The 17,650-nt window shown below is 41.0% G+C and overlaps 1 long non-coding RNA gene across 1 annotated transcript in view; it reads left to right on the top strand.

Annotated features, from left to right (window-relative positions):
- Positions 1-17,650, top strand: part of LOC120525003 — a 43,037-nt gene that overhangs the window by 11,123 nt on the left and 14,264 nt on the right. Inside the window, exon 2 of the long non-coding RNA XR_005632879.1 lies at positions 2,716-2,916. This is a non-coding gene — a long non-coding RNA (uncharacterized LOC120525003). The remainder of the gene's footprint in view (positions 1-2,715; positions 2,917-17,650) is intronic.

Here is a 17,650-nt window from a genome sequence, read left to right on the forward strand (position 1 = left end):
CTAAGGTATCGGTTCGTGCGGACAAAAGCAACAATAGCCATAAAGAAGAACCTGGGGAAATAAATATTTAATAAAGATGAACAAAGTAATTCCTCGTCGCCAACATTAGTCAAACACTGTAGAAGAGTTTGCTAATGTTTGAAGTCGATTCAAATTGTGAAGAATCCTGCGCACAGAGGCTTACGTTATGCAATTAAAGGTGGGATGCTGAAGCCTATCTGAGGAGTATTTGGCACTCGCACACGCAAGCACATATACACATATATAAACAAACATACGTAAATATAGTGGATTCAGAAAATATTCAGACCCCTTCACTTTTTTCGCATTTTATTATGTTGCAGCCTTGTTCTAAAATCTCTTAATTTATTTCCATTAATTGTTTCTACCCCAAACAACACTCAATACCCCAGAATAACAAAACGAAAACCTGATTTTAGAAATGTTTATAAATTTCTTAACAATAATGAAAAAAAATATTACATTGATAAAAATATTCAGACCCTTTACTTACTACTTAGTTGTAGCAGCCATTCCCACCTGGAGTTTTGCTGGCTCTGATGCAACAAGCTCCACACACCTGGATTTGGGAATTGTCTACCAATGTTCTATGCAGATCCTCACATGCTCTGCCAGCTTGGATGGAAACCGTCGGTGGACTGCTGTTTTCATGTCTCTCCAGATATGTCCAGCTTGGATCAAGTCAAGATCTTGCTGGTTCAGTTAAGAACTTTCTCAGAGTTGTCCTGTATTGCTTTATGCTTAAGGTTATTGTCATGTTGGAAGGTGAGCATTCAACCAAGTGCGGTGGAGGTTTTAATTAAGGATATCTCTGCAGGTTGCTCACCTCAGCTTTCCCTCAAACCTTTTCTAGTCCCCCGTCCCCACTATGCTTCACCGTTGGTGATGAGAGGTGCCTGGTTTCCTCCAGATATGATGTGAGTTTTGGTTTCATCAGAGGAGAGAATCCTGTTTCTCACCATCTAAAAGACATTTGGGTGCCTTTTCGTAAACTCTTAAGCAGGCTTCTACATCTCTTTCACTGAAGAGAGGCTTCTGTCTGAGCACTCTTTATAAAGCCAGATTGATGGTGTGTTTCAGTGATGGATGTCCTTCTGGAAGTTTCTTCCATCTCAACACAGTTTCAGTGGAGTTAAACCAGTGTATCCATCTGTAGAAAGACGATTATTTGTGTCAATGTACTTTGTGAAATTTATTTCACAAATCCATGCAATTCAGCTGAGAAAGAGAGACAGCCAGGGAGATTGACAAATGACAGCGGTAAGTTAGGTTAGGGAGATGAGCAGAAAATGTCATAATAATAATACATTTTATTTATATACCACCTTTCCCATGCTCAAGGTGCTTCAAAGAGTCTTAGAAAAAAAAAAATCAGGGTACAGTATATGTAACATTGAATACAAATGTTTTCCTAAATAGAACGATGAAACAGATAACAAAGCATTAAATAGAATAAAGAACAATAAACCAGAGTAAAATACTAAATTCAATACTAAAAGAAAAACTTAACAAATAACCTAATTTGTGATATAACAGACGCACAAATTATCCTGTGCACCTGGACAGAGAGGTCAACTGAAAGAAAGGGCAGAATGTTAAGTTAAGCTATAAGCCTACCTAAATAGATGAGTTTAAAGTTGTTTTTTTAAAAAAATGAATGGAGTCAGCTGATCTAATTAATTTCGGGATATCATTCCAAAGTCTGGGTGCTATGGAGCTGAAAGAGTGCAGGTTAGTGTGAGGCGCAACAAGATGGCCAGAATCAGAGGGTCCTAGTAGGCGAACAGGAGCATAGTGATTTAGAAGTGTGAAGGACACAAGCAGGTTGTTTTGGGAACTGCTGATGTCTACTTAACCAATATGGTTACAGAACCCAGTGTTTTATGAAGGTAATAATAACCAGCCAGTTCTGAAATTAATTCTATGATAATATAATTATGTGATTGTTTATAATGACAAGGATCCTGTAAGACATCAGAAACGTCTCACTGTGCCACTGACATTCTCGCTGCTGTATGGGACATCTGAGTTGTCAGTATTCTCCCACTTGCCGTGATGTCCCAAAGCTTCTCTCTGGCCTAAATATGTATATATACAGGGTTATGCATTATATTTCTGGGAATGTATGCTACCTGTTAAATCAAGTTTAATACATATATCTCTTTTTGTACCATATTTCATTCTTTTATAATTATTTTCCGATGGGTACAGAAGGTATAGCATTTGGGTTCTAGTCAATTCTGCATCAAGAACCACATTCCAGGAAGAAAAAATGCTCTCTGCTGGATACACCATCAGGTTCTGATCACTTCTCTTACCATGACCCTGCTCTCATAATTTCTCAGTTGATCAATTGCTCAGTTTGCCTGTACAGTCAGCACTAGGAATTGTTTCAAACTTCTCCTGTTTAAGAATTATGGTGGCCAATGTATTCTTGGGAACCTTCAATTCTACAGATTCTTTTTTTGTAGTCTTCCCCAGATCTCTTCCTTGAGACAATCCTGTCTGTAAGCTCTCTAGGCAATACCTTTGACTTTAGGAGATGTGTGAGATGTACAAGTAATAATTTTATTGTACTGTATATATAGTACACGTCAATAACTTGAACTGTTTTATAATGATGTTTAAATACGTTGACTCTTCCATTCTTCTTTTTTGACATGGTCTATCTTGGCTGTATCTGGGGCAACTCAGGAACCAACTCAGAACAAGGAGCCATGGCAGTGCAGATTTAGTGTTGCCAGTCAACTTCACCTGTACATGTTTGACATACAGAAGAAGCAAACGTGAACATGAAGAAAGTACAAATGGTGAGACAGTAGAACTAACCACTATGCCACCTCTGCTGAATTTACATCAGATGATGAGAGGAAGCAGCCGTACTTCAGCATTAGAGTGAGTTATTAGCATTTGAATGAGATTTCATTTTTCCTTCCTAAAGACATTAAGATTAAAATGAGATGTTAGCAATAGTGTTGATTTGAAAAATTGTTTGTGGTGTGGTGGTAGAGTTGAAAAGGTATCAGTTTGGTTTCCTCACAATTATGGAAATCTTGGTTTAAATCCTAGCCCGATGAGTGCTTGTGCCAAGTGTGGACATTGTGTTTTCTCTGACTGCTGCAGTTTTCTTCCAGATCTCTACAACGTGTGTGTTTAAATTAGTCCGGTGAGTGTGTGGGCATTCTCTGTGATGAACTGGTGCCCCATTTGGGGTTATTTCCTGTCATTCATGCCGTGTTGCTGTGTAATATTAGTAATAAAAATCTATATATATAATTCACTAAGGCAAGACACCCATGGAAAGCACGCCAGAAGGGGCGTGGATTCACTAAGCCCGACAAGTAAGACACCTATGGCACACAGGAAGGAGCCACGCCGGAGGTGAATCGCCATATGCAGCGTGTAAAACGGTTTGCGAGGGGTATCCCATGGGATCCTTAAAACAATCCTTTACAACTGAGGTTAAAACACAATGAAGTAAGCAGTCTTTAAAAACAGAGTTTTCGGTTACGACGCACGACCGCGTGCACCATAGCAAACTGTTTTACACGCTACATACAGCAATTCGCATCCGTGACAAACATGCGTCTTCTTAGATGCTCCTGCAGGAACACGGAAAGTCTATGTGAGTCACAGGTGCATCAGGACTGTGCAAAGATGACAACGACTCAAGTGACGAGTTGGAGGTGGGCACATGCGCGATGGCGGTCCGCCAGTTTTCAGTCACGGACGATTGTGTGTTGGTTCGTTCCGTGCATTGTTACAATGTTGTTTTCTTGCTGATTTATTACATTACCGATTTTTCAAATGTTTATTTTCTCCCTGTGCTAAAAAATCATTAAAAAACCGGCCTGATTATGCGGCGTACGGGTTGGCTAGTACACTTTATTTATAAGCTGTGGCCACTGAAAATACAATGCTGCACTAAGTTCAAGAAAACGAATGAATGAAGGATGAATGAATAAGGTGTTCGCTGGCTATGATCACATGTAGGTGTGAGTGGAGTGGGTCTTCTTTGAGACCAGCACCATAACCAGGACCAATTCGCACCTCGTACCTGTTAACGGTTCTCAAATAGAAAGTACAGATTCTGAAAATGAATGGATAAGTAAAGAGATGAGTCTGTGAAGGCTTCCAGTCTTCCAGGCCTGGGAATATCAGTTAGTAGTAAGTCAAAATGATAATAATCCATTTTGTTTATACTGTGCCTTTCCCATGCTCAAAGCACTAGAAAGTCTGAAAGAACAACAGGGCATTTACAACATCCATCCATCCATTATCCAATCCGCTATATCCAAACATAGGATCACGTGGGGTCTGCTGGAGCCAATCCCAGCTGGCACAGGGCACAAGGCAGGAACAATCCGCGAGCAGGGCACACACGCACACGGGACAATTTAGGATCGCCAATGCACCTAACCTACATGTCTTTGGACTGTGGGAGGAAACCTGAGTACCCAGAGGAAACCAAAGCAGACACTGGGAGAACATGCAAACTCCACGCAGAGAGGACCCGGGAAGTGAACCCAGGTCCACCGATACATGATGCATATCTTACTAAAAGTGTTATTCATAGTGAGAAGCAGCAGCAAGCATGCAACCGCGATCTTCCCGTGCGGTGGAGAATTTGTGCGTTTGTGAAGACATTCACCACTCATCCATGTGGCTTCTTAAGGAGGATGGAGAGTGTTAATTTAAAATTCACTCTTCAGCAGGATCAGCTTGAGTGAGCTGGATCAGCACAGATTAATAGTAAATTTCTCACTAATATATGAACTTATTTTTTAAAGCAGATAATTGTAGACTCAATGGGATGAAATGTAACACTCCATGGGCCTTCAAATTCTTGCTTGTTTGGATACATTAGGTCTCTCACTGTCAAACACCATATTTCCTTCTGTTATTCTGAAATGGTTACTGCTTAGTATATACATAAAAATGACATAACATCAACAGAGTAGCTTATTCCAACTCAGGGCTGCAGATGGCCGTAGCCCATCCAGGTAACACAGGATACAAAAAACAACCCTGAGTGGGGTGCAGGCTCCTTAATGTACATGCAATCAATTTGAAATAACCAATGTGAGAGAAAACTAAGACATATCCAAAGACAAACTCCATCACACAAAGGGAGAATGTGTAAGACAATGTGAGACATGGGCGAGGGGCACAGAATCCAAACTTCAGAATGCTGAATCTGACGGCCATACTGATCACTGCAGCACCCTCTTGTGAGTATCAGCATTTATAAAATCATCTATAATGGTGTGCACAGTAAAAAAAAAATGCTATGTATACCAAAGATTGGGTTTTCATTATTTTTAAGTTGATGGGAACTAATAATATAAAATAAGCATTTAATTCTATAATTACACATTTAAAATACATATTTACCAAAAAGTGCTATAGCTTGAATTTGAGGATTTTCTAGAAAAATGACATTGTTTTATCAGTAATGGTTATTTTCTTATGTTGTGTATCTATCTATCTATCTATCTATCTATCTATCTATCTATCTATCTATCTATCTATCTATCTATCTATCTATCTATCTATCTATCTATCTATCTATCTATCTATCTATCTATCTTCTTCACGTAATAATAATAATACTAATTAATTTTATTGACATCTGTCCCTGCTTTGAGCAGTTTAGAGTTGCATTGCGTGTGTCAAGTCACTTTGAAGAATCAGGCGCTTTTACTTTTAGTTCTTTAGTTATATTTGCCTCATTTCTTCAGTTTTTCTGATAGGCATATATATGGAAATTAATAAATTAGAAAATTATTTGTGTGTGTGTGTGTTCACCCTGCAGAGGACCGTTGCCAGGGTTGATTCCTCCCTTGTGCCAGACGTTGCTTCCAGCGACTCTGAATTGGAGAAACAGGCAAGAGAATATTATGTTAGGCTCTGAAATGCTCTCTGAGTGTAGTTTGCATGTTCTTGCCATGTCCACTTGGAATTCCTTCAGGTGCATTGTTCTCCTCTCTTAATTCAAAGACATGGAGGTTAGTTGAATAGGAACCTGATTCGTGTGTGGGTATCTAGCAATTGTTCCTGCTTTGTGCTCTATGCTTACTCTGATAGACCCCAACATCCATACGATGTTGCTCAAGATAAAGAATGTTTGGAAAAAAAAATTTTGGATGGATTATTCAAGTTTTCCCATATCTGGACGGATCCCTCAAATAAAAAGAGGGAGAGCATGCAACTTCTACATAACAGGCTTCCTGGACTTGATGTTCAAGTGGAATGCAATGGCAAGTCCATAGATAATGGCCAGTCAATCGGTTTCTCAACATCTTTGTCCTGAAGAAGGTCACAGGGGTCTGTTGGATCCTATCCCAGCAAGCATAGAGCACAAGGCAGGGAACAAACCCTGGACAGGACATCAATATATTGCAGGGAACACATCCACACCAGTCCACACACTAAGCACACACTAGGGCCAGTTTAGGGTTGCCAATGTGTGTAATTTGCATTTCTTTGGACTATGGAATGAAACCAGAGCACCTGGAGGAAACCCACACAGACACAGGGAGAACATGCAAACTCAATGCAGGGAGGACCCAGTATACCAACCCTGTTCTATTTCTCTGCTACTACTGCACCACCGTGCCACCCTCCATAGATAATGCTTAGATAATATTTTATTTGTCCCCAAGTCCATGTCTGCTCTTGCTGTTTATCTATCATTAGGTGTGATTGTGCCATGGGATGGCCTGCTGCCTCATCTGGGGGTTACTTCCTGCTTTAAACCTGATAGACACTACCAATCTGACCTTCTGAATTCTTTGGAAGTTGACATGATTACTGCAAGGGTTCACCTGTTCTTCCCACGTAAATAGCTGATTTGTCATCCCATGTGTTCAGGCGAGGATCAAAATAAATGAGGTTTATGCCGAGTTGGACTGAAATCTGGACTCTGACTCAGTCACTCCAGGATATTTATATTGCTGTTTTGAAGTTATTCCTGTGTAGCTTCAAGTTTATGCTTGGGGTTATTGCCTTGCTGGAAAACAATTCTCACAAGTTACAGGTTTCTTGAGACCACATTGCATTTTCCTCCAAGATTTCCCCTTGTTTTGTTGCATTCATGTAACCCTCACAAGCCTTCCAGGGCCTGCTGCAGAGAAACATTTCCACAGCATGATGTAGCCACCACCATATTTCATGATAGGAATGTTATGTTTTGATAATGTGCAGTGTTCAGATTTAGTCTGATGGCCAAAAAACAAAGAGCCTCCTTCCAGCTGATTTCAGCATCCCCCATGTGACTTCTGCATGCTCTCCCATAAAGCTACAACTGGTGAAGCACCCAGGCATCATTTGTCACCTACACAGTCTCTCCAATCTGAACCACTGTAACTTGTAACTCCTTCAGAATTTTCATAGATCTCTTTGTGGCCTCTGTCACTTCTTCTTGCACCATCACTCAGTTTTTGTAGATGGCCTGCTGTAGCAGATATCCAGTTGTGCCCTACTCTTTTAATTTCTTAATGACTGATTTAACTGGATATTCTGTGACTTTGATATTTTCTTGCCTCTATTCCCTATCCTCCGCTTTTCAATCATGTTTTCATAGAGTTGTTTGCAGTGTTCTTTTGTCTTCCTTGTGAAGGTTAGGCCACCATACTGACTTCCACAAGCTGTCCCATCCACATCTCCATTGGACATCTCCATTGACCTAGGACTTCTAACACCAACCAGTAATGATTTAGGGATATCATATTAAAGGAGTATATATTAGGCAATCAATTATTTTGTGTTTCAAATTTGTAATTAGCCCTGCGTTGGGTTGGCGCCCTGCCCGGGGTTTGTTTCCTGCCTTGTGCCTTGTGTTGGCTGGGATTGGCTCCAGCAGATCCCCCGTGACCCTGTAGTTAGGATATAGCAGGTTGGAAAATGGATGGATGGATATTTGTAATTATTTAGACCATGTTGCAAGATATCTGTTTTCACTTTGACGATTAAAGCAATGTCAAAAAAGCCAAATTAATTCCATTGTGATTCAATAGTGTATGACAATAAAAAGTGACACTTTCCAAGGGCACTGTACGGTATGTTTATTTTTTACTGTAGTGCTCATGATCATTAGCATCACGCTAAACATTTTGTCCCACTGGGCCAGCACTTTGCAGCTGACTTGATGTCTTCATCATCTGTGTAGTTCGGCTCACTGTGCAGCCCTCCAGATTTAGGAGCAGATGGTAGTTACAGTCGTGGCCAAAAGTTTTGAGAATGACACAAGTATTGGTTTTCAGAAAGTTTGCTGATTCAGTGTTTTTAGATCTTTTTGTCAGATGTTTCTATGCTATACTGAAGTAGAATTACATCCTCTGAGAGCAACTTCTCCCAACCGTCCAAAAACAGTTTGGTGACCAACAATGCCTTTTCCAGCATGATGGAGCACCGGGCCATAACGCAAAAGTGATAACTAAGTGGCCCAGGGAACAAAACATTGAAATTCCTCAGACTTTAATCTCATTGAGAACTTGTGGTCAATCCTCAAGAGGCGAGTGGACAAACAAAAATCCACAAACTATGACAAGCTCCAAGAATTGATTATGCAAGAAAGGGTGGCCATCAGTCAGGAATTGGCCCAGAAGTTGATTGACAAGATGCCAGGGTGAATTGCATAGGTCTTGAAAAAGAAAGAAGGGCCAACCCTGCAAACATTCAATCTTTGCATAAACTTAATGTACTGTAATTGTTAATGAAAGCCTTCGAAACTTATGAAATGCTTGTAATTATACAATAGAAACATCTGACAAAATTATATTAAAACACTGAAGTAGTGAAAACCAATACTTGTGCCATTCTTAAAACATTTGGCCACAACTGTACACAGGACCTGGGCTGAAGAAGGATGTGACATGTCTTTAATGGCACAGTTTCAAAGGGCAGCCTTTGCAACCCATGCAATATGAGCTGGAGACATTGATGTGAAGCAGACATGAGATGGAGAAGGAGGATTATATCTGTGAAGTCCATGTGGGGGTTGACTCCTAAGCCGAGGGACTGCAGTAATGAAGAATAGTATGTGACCAGTAATATGGAGACAGTGAAATGAATGAAGATTTAAGGAGGAAAGCAGAGTGAAGAGAGAATCCGAGAGCACGAGAGCAGATTACAGTCATCCTCAAGTTTAGCATTCACATGGCACTCCGGTGTTTTATATATTTTATAGTCGTTATTGCCATGTGTATAGAGTACAATGAAATTATTACTTTCATGTGCTAATCATCATGCAACACATTGCAACTCTCCTGCATTTGGACTGACGTAACATTTGTCTCAAGCTATGTACTTTTAAGAATTTGTTAATTACTATAACTATCTGAGAAATTCAGACTGAGTCCAGACCTTCATGGAGTTTGTATAGTCACCAAGTGTCCACATTCAACTCATTCCAGAACCATTTAAGTGACGCTAATTCACATGAGAAGCAAATTGATTTGGGAGGGAACAGAAACCACATTAGACAACTGACCATTACATGATGAAAAGGTGCAAACTCTATGTAGAGAGTGTCTGGGCCTGGAGTAGACCCCAGGAGCTTGACGTTGTATGGCATTGGCACTGATCACTGTGCAATATTTTTTTCTTTTTAGTTTGCAAAGTAAATCTTCATTTTTCGGCTGCTCCTGTTAGGGGTTGCCACAGTGGATCATCTTCTTCCATATCTTTCTGTCCTCTGCATCTTGTTCTGTTACACACGTCACCTGCATGTCCTCTCTCACCACATCCATAAACTTTCTCTTAGGCCTTCCTCTTTTCCTCTTCCCTGGTAGCTCTATCCTTAGCATCCTTCTCACAAAATACTCAGCATCTCTCCTCTGCACATGTCCAAACCAACGCAATCTCGCCTCTCAGACTTTGTCTCCCAACCGTCCAACCTGAGCTGACCCTCTAATGCACTCATTTCTAATCCTATCTATTCTTGTCGCACCCAATGTAAACCTTAGCATCTTTGACTGTGCTACCTCCAGCTCTGTCTCCTGCTTTCTGGTCAGTGCCACCATCTCCAACCCATATAACATAGCTGGTCTCACTACCATCCTGTAGACCTTCCCTTTCACTCTGGCTGATACCCGTTTGTCACAAATTACTCCTGACACTCTTCTCCACCCATTCACCCTGCCTGCACTCTCTTCTTCACTTCTCTTTCACAATCCCCATTACTCTGTACTGTTGATCTCAAGTATTTAAACTCATCCACCTTCACTAACTCTACTCCCTGCATCCTCACCATTCCACTGACCTCCCTCTCATTTACACACATGTATTCTCTCTTGTTCCTCCTGACCTTCATTCCTCTCCTCTCTAGAGCATGTCTCCACCTCTCTGGGTATCCTCAACCTGCTCCCTACAATCACTACAGACCACAATGTCATCAGCAAACATTACAGTGCATCCGGAGAGTATTCATAGCGCATCACTTTTTCCACATTTTGTTATGTTACTGCTTGTGCCTATAATGGCAGCATAAAGAGAAAGGCGGGAATGAACAAAGCATGGACAGTCAGTTCATAAGAGCACACATACAGACAAGTTTACTCAAATTTGACCAAGCATCTCCGCAGCATGAGGTATGGCGTGAAGAATTTTGATATTTGATGTAGATCTTTCCATGAATAACTGAAAATTAAAGAAGTACACAAATCAAATATATCATCAATGACAAGAGGTTTGAAGATCTGCTACAGAAGCTGGAGACAATTGCATGGAAGTTATTCAAGAAAGTTGTTGAGAAATTTCTTGGCAACTACAGAGCACCAAACTATGCCCAGCCAGTTGCAAACATGCTTCAAGCATGCAAAAGCATGAAGTACAACATGTCCCTAAAGACTCCTTCTCTACATTCACACTTGAATTTCTTCCCTGCTAATCTCAGTGTGGTCAGTTATGAACACGGTTAAAGGTTTTGCCTATCTATCTATCTATCTATCTATCTATCTATCTATCTATCTATCTATCTATCTATCTATCTATCTATCTATCTATCTATCTATCTATCTATCTATCTATCTATCTATCTATCTATCTACTTAACTTTGCCAACAGTGACCCCTCAAATCTCTCTCTTCAAAATCCATATTTACATTTTTGCAAATTTACAGACCCCATATTAGATTCAGTCTGAAAAGCCTTTTTTCATATTTTATACTTTGTTGAAGCTCTCAGATTAACAGAGCATCCACAACTAATATTAGTAAGTGACAGAACTGGTTCAAGATGGTTGCAAACCGTTGGAATGGGGTACTCACCGCTAATCAAAGATGTTTCCTTGGGGTGCAGATGGACATCTGATTCTGGTGGGCCCTCTCTTGGTCACTTTGAGCTTTCCTAGCTAAACCCAACAGAGGAATCACTACAAAGGATGGGATGGCTTTACTATTTAACATAATGATACTTATTGTTCTAACTATGTTCTGCCAGCCTTTAGGTTGTTTATTCTTTAATAAAGAATTATTTTTAATAAGTAATATATCAAAAAAGATGTGCAGGTCAGGTTAACCAGTATTTCCAAGTTGGCCACTTTGTAAGTGTTTATATGAGGGGGCCTTTTGGTGGACTGATGACTTGTCCACTGTTAGTTGCTGCCATGCTCCTTACACTGCCAGGCACTAGCGGAGAGGTAAGTACAAAAAATGGATGGATAGGAGAAAACATGCAAACGGGTTAGACCAAGAATAAGCATCTGTTAATATACTGTAACACATAACCTTCCAAGTATACTAGGCAGCATTTGATCCCATGGGTCTTGCATCTGTACCTCTGTTGGATGGGTGGTAGCAACATCTGTTGTGGCTGTGGAGTCCAATATGAGACTAGCAGTCCTTGCCACACCATGTACAGCAGAATGCTGAGGGAGCTCTAACATCTTAGGTATGGGACTCTTATCGTCAGCTATCTGCATCACTTTGGTCTCACACCTTGAGATACTCTTCATCACATTCTGCTTCCAGTCACACATGTCTGAGGAGACTGACTGCCAAGTGTTGGTTTGGATGTCAAGAGCTTATGCCTGCAGACATCCTTGTAGTGCATCTAGGGTTTTTATGTTGGCCTCTTACCAGATGCCAGTTTTCCAAAGGGAAGGTCTTTGAGTATCCAACCACAGGCCATGTATGAACCATGACCCAGCCAGCGCATACATCTGTGCTTGAGAAAGGTCAAGATGAAACTGGTGTCTGCCCTTTCAACCACCATTGTTGTTGATCACCTTGTTTTTCTACTAAGGAAGTTGCCAAAAAAGAGAAAGGAATAGGGTTATTACTCAATACAAATAGTCTGCATTAAATAAAATATTTTACTATTTATTCAAAATAATTACAAGCCAATGGTCACCACAATTATATACACAGATCTAATATGTTCATTACTAATGAACACAGCAGTCTGTCTGAGCTCAAAATGAAGAAAGGTCCATCTATTCACAGTCCACAAGGAATATTTAAGATCTCAGAATGCAGTGTGCAGTTTGGATGGCTATCAAAAGGCTGGCCCACGTCGGGAATTCTTCCCTTTTTCATAGTCATACTATCCTTAGTAAGCTGCTAAGAATAAAAGAAGTCAACAATCAATACATATTGAGTCACCAGCAGATACTAACACAATTGAAACTGTCTATACAAGTACCCATTGTTAAAGTGAAACACATATTGAACAACACCAATAAGAAATAATTAGTAAAGACAACTCAACATTTGACAGTAAAGCCTGAGAGGAAAAAACAAAATAAAATGACTTATGTTAATAGCATAACAACATAAAAACACGGATGCACTTGGATTGCAAAAGGTTCACCTTATGTGGAGAAGACGACCTTGTGTGAGAGCAAAGTTTAAAATGAACGAAAGTTTTACTTTAATTTTTTTTTTTTTTATTTCTCCGTCCTCACTGGCCAACTGAGACTTAGAAAAAAATAAGAACTCTGTTTCTCTTAATAAAATAAGTGCATTTTGTATATTTATTCATTATTATTCTCATCTTATTTTAATTTGTATTTATTTGCATGTAACTATTTCTTTGATATCTTGTAAAGCACTTTGAGCTACATCGTTTGTAAGAAAATGTGTTATAGTGATACAATTTCTTTGTTTGTTTGTTTGATAGTAATACAATTTCTTTCTTTCTTGGATAATTAGTGTGAGCCGTTTTGTTGTACAGTATGTATATGTTTAGCTCCAAGGTTTCAGGTGGGTGTGTTTTAGGAGTGTCACGCAGGCAGCCCTGAGTGTTTCCGCGAGTGACACACAGAGACACACAAAAGCAGTCACCGGTAGTTTCTGCTCGTCTCCCGCCGGAAGCGATGACTCATTTGCCGCCGTCACACCTGTCGCCTCTTGCACCTACTTGTATCTTCTTGTCTTGTCGCCTAAAATGGTCACACAATACAGAGAATCCAAGAGAGACGCGACACCCAACGATGATGTCACTGACACCGTGGCACTCCTACCACTTTTTGGGAAAAGTGGAAGCGAGCTACTCATGCTGTTTGATTCTTATCTCCCACTTACTTGTATCAATAAGCACAATTCTAATATCGCTGATAGTTAAAGTTTGAAATTTTTCTTTAATATTGCGAAATAGCGCCTTAGCGCGGGTCCGGCAGTTTCATCGCCTCGCCTTGCTCAGTTCGAACGCTTTCGTTTCGCAAATACGACACTTAAAACGAAAGTGATCTGAACGCAGAAAGCTGGTCTGTTGATACTCGAGAGGCCAGTTTCGATCTACTGTATGTGTTATTGTTCCACTGAATGCACCGTCTGAATAGTCATCGTCCACCGATCTATATTGTCCTTTACTGAGCATAACATAACGTAATGCACTTGTTGAAGAATGCTGATAGACTGGGATTGAATGACGTTGCAATTGAAGCCCATCACTGAAGGAGAATACCGTATTTAAAGTGGGCATTGCAAGCGCTGAGCACACAGGATTCGTTATTCGTAGCTGAAGCTCAGAAAGAGTCCTAAGAAAAATGGGATGTGGCTGAACTGAGGATTCGATTAATTGGAGATTTGGGAGCTGAGCGATTTTAAACTACGGAATTGTGGGACTGATTCTCTTAAATTGGCCAATTGGCTAAAATAGACTAATCTGATCACTGATTAGACACCCCAAGACGCCGGCGTGTCTTAAGTGAAGCTGAATGTAAGGAGGGGCACCAATATTCCACAGGGGACAGATTGGTTTTAATTGTGCTGAGGTGGGTGGGTGTGTGAGAGTGAAAAGGGTGTAATGTTTGGGAGGGGTTGAGAACGGTGGGGTGACATTACGAAAGTCTGGGGTGTTTAGGACAGGACCATCTTGACGTATGGGCACAATGGGCATTGGCCCGGGGCCCCAAAAGCATAGGGGCCCATGATTTTTCTGATACCTAGGTTTCTGAAATGCTTTGCTCAGGGGCCTATGATGCTGCTAAGATGGCCTTGGTTTAGGAGGACTGATGTTCTCTGTCAAAATATAGTCTTTTATTAATGATTGTGGGAGTGAGGATTTGATTATAAACGTTTATTCTTATTAATGAGTTATATATTAATTATTGTGTGTTAAATTAGTAGTTATTGATTTGTGTATTTTTTTTTTATTCTTTTTAGGGAGAACCCAGTTGACACTCTAGTGCTTATTAATTAAAACTATTTGGAAAGAATTATGATACTCGATTTTCAAAGTAAATGAATTTTCAGATTCAGACCGGATGCAACCGGAGATAAACCAAGCTGGTGGCAATGAATGCTGTTGTGTAAAAATGAGTATCTGCTCTTGTTTGGCAATTCCAGTCATTATAATAATGATCCTCTTCACAAATCTAATGTGTACTGCTCAATGTAACATGATAAAGTTATCCCAGATCGTTACGTTCATGATACATTACTCTGGAGGGATCTTGAAGGAGTCTAGTGTAACTGCAGGCACTCAAGAGTCAATTAAAAAGGACAATAAAGAGTCTACGTCATTGTCTTCTAGTGACATTGTAGGAGTCAGCATATTATTACCCTGAAGGTAGATAAACGGGGCTGGATGGGTGATTGACAGCAAACGTACACACAGTGGAAAGCTCAATTAAATACCACACTGGCCCAATGTGGAGACTGCTACAAGGGACCCTTTATCAAAGTCCCCCTAGTTGCATAGAATGGGCTAATGGCTGGCAGTACAAGTTCAGTAAGTCCCTCATTGGCCCAGCGATGGATTGGTAACGCTGACCAATGTATTCACTACACCAGATTTTCCCACTTTTTAATGTTGTCACACAATAAGTAACACAGCCTCACAGTAAGGAGGACTGGTTTATATCCAGGGTCCTTCCTGAGTGGAGTTTGCATGTTTTTCCTGTGTCCATGTTGGTTTCCTCCTACAGTTCAAAATCATGCAGGTTAGGTGGACAATTGGCGCTAAATTGACCCTGCATTCACCCTATGTTGGGTCAGGTGTCCTGTTCAGAGGTTGTCCCAGTGTGTGCCCATTACGTGCTGGGATTAGGCTCCAGGTGCCCAGTAACCCTACCCTGAATATGCATTATTGAAAATGGATAGGTGGACTTCTTTCAGGTTTCCAGATTCCCTGGGCCAATGTTCTGTGGCCAATGATGCCCCAATATGCAAATCCCAATTGGGCCATTGTTGGCTGCCGAATATAAGTGCCATACAGGATGTATGGGCATCCCGACCAGGAAAGGGAAAGGTTCCTTGCCAGAACAGGAGGGTCCAGGTGGATGGATGGGCATCTTGACCGGATGTATTTGCAGGACCTTTCGTGGCTGGGAAGGACTGTCCCCAAGGATATTTTATCCCCCCATGATGCTAGATGGCAGCAGCCCTGGGAATTGTAGTCCAGTAGCACAGCCCTGCTGGGGTCCACGGGTGCCTCAAGAAGACACTGCAGGGAGTTACACTCCCTACTATTTGGGGTTTCCGTGTGACGGGGAAGTGTATCCAGTGGGTGAAGCCCTGGCACATGAAGTACTCCTGGGTCCTCAATAAAAGGGACCGCTCTGTTTTGTCCAGGTGAGTCGGAGCTGGGTGGAAGGCAGACATCACTCAACTGGAGGAGAGCAATGCGGTGCAAAGAGGGACAGTGAGAGAAGGAGACACAACTTACTTTTGTGGTTGTGTATTTCTAATACACCCCCCCGCCCCTTCTTATTTGAACCTGGGACTGTGTTGGTGTGTTTGTGTCTGGGGTTTGGGGCTTTGTGGTGCACCCTAGCCGTCACACCACATAGGTTCAATATGTTTGCCCACACTGGGTCTGCACCATTCCAGTGTCAAAATGTTTGCCAGGAAATGACACACAAGTATTGCTAGCCCAGCATTCCCTTTTTGTGTTATTGGGCATTTTTTGTTTTGCTCCTTTGCATGCTGGTCCTCAGGGTGAGTGCCAGAGTCACCCTGACAGTTGATTTGGAGATGTGTGTTGGTTTCCAGGTTCTGATTTATCTTTTCTTCTCCCTGCAGTTATCCTACTGCAAGCCAAAGCTTTGAATGTTGTGAATGTGAGGTTAGTTGATGACTTCAAATGTGTGAGTGAGTCTGGACATGAACAGAAGAAACAGGGGACCACCCGTGCCTTAGAAACCTCCACCCAGCTATGTTTGTTGTTATATTTTAAATAACCTGAGATTTGCACAGTTAGAGAGAATGTTAGGTGAATTTTACTGTACTCTGGATTGCCAGATACTATGGCCAGTTTCCCCCAGTTTGAAACATTTTCCACCATTTTGAAAAACAAATGAATCTCTTAAATATTGCTAAGTAAGATGCACGCTTAATAAGTGCTGTTTCGAAAAATGGAATGCTGTTCAATTGTAAAGAAAGGGCTTGTCACTTGTACAAGTAAAGGATGCCGCCCAAGTTAATTTCTGATGAAAAGTCTTATTAATGTGCTTTTCTCTATACCAGGGGTGGGCAATGTTGGTCCTGAACCGCCACAGTGGCTGCAGACTTTTTGTTCCAACCCAGTTTCTTAATGAGAAGTCAATTATTGCTTAAGTGACATTTTGATGCTTCATTATAGTGGTCTCACTTGTTAAGGTTCTCCACCCTTAATTGTTTATTTCAATCTTAAACTGCTGCATTCAATGTATCGCTCCATATTAGCAATACAATGTAAAAGAAAGCAGCCAGTAGTTCTCCAGCCAGCTTTTTTCCAATTACATCTGTGTGTGTTCATCATGCTCTGTTTGATTTAATAAAAACCTTAGCAGAAAAATGTGATAGGCTGAAAATTATCTGTTTTAGGCTTCAAATCATTTGGATAAAATCTTTGGAAAGGAAAAAATCTACGATATAAGAACCTTACATTGCACAGACTAACAAACCATAAAATTAAATAAGGTCTGAGACTGGAAAGGATTGGTTTCTAAATAAGCAACTGGGTTGGAATGAAAACCTGAAGCCACTGCGGCTCTTCAGGACCGACATTGCCCACCCCTGCTCTATACCATCTGCAAAATAATGACATCCATCCATCCCACTATATCCTAACTACAGGGTCACGGGGGTCTGCTGGAGCCAATCCCAGCCAACACAGGATGCAAGGCAGGAAACAAACCCCAGGCAGGGTGCCAGCCCACTGCAGGGCACGCACACACTCCCACACAGCAAGCACACACTAG

Source organism: Polypterus senegalus, chromosome 3 (assembly GCF_016835505.1).
Source record: "Polypterus senegalus isolate Bchr_013 chromosome 3, ASM1683550v1, whole genome shotgun sequence".
NCBI lineage: Eukaryota > Metazoa > Chordata > Cladistia > Polypteriformes > Polypteridae > Polypterus > Polypterus senegalus.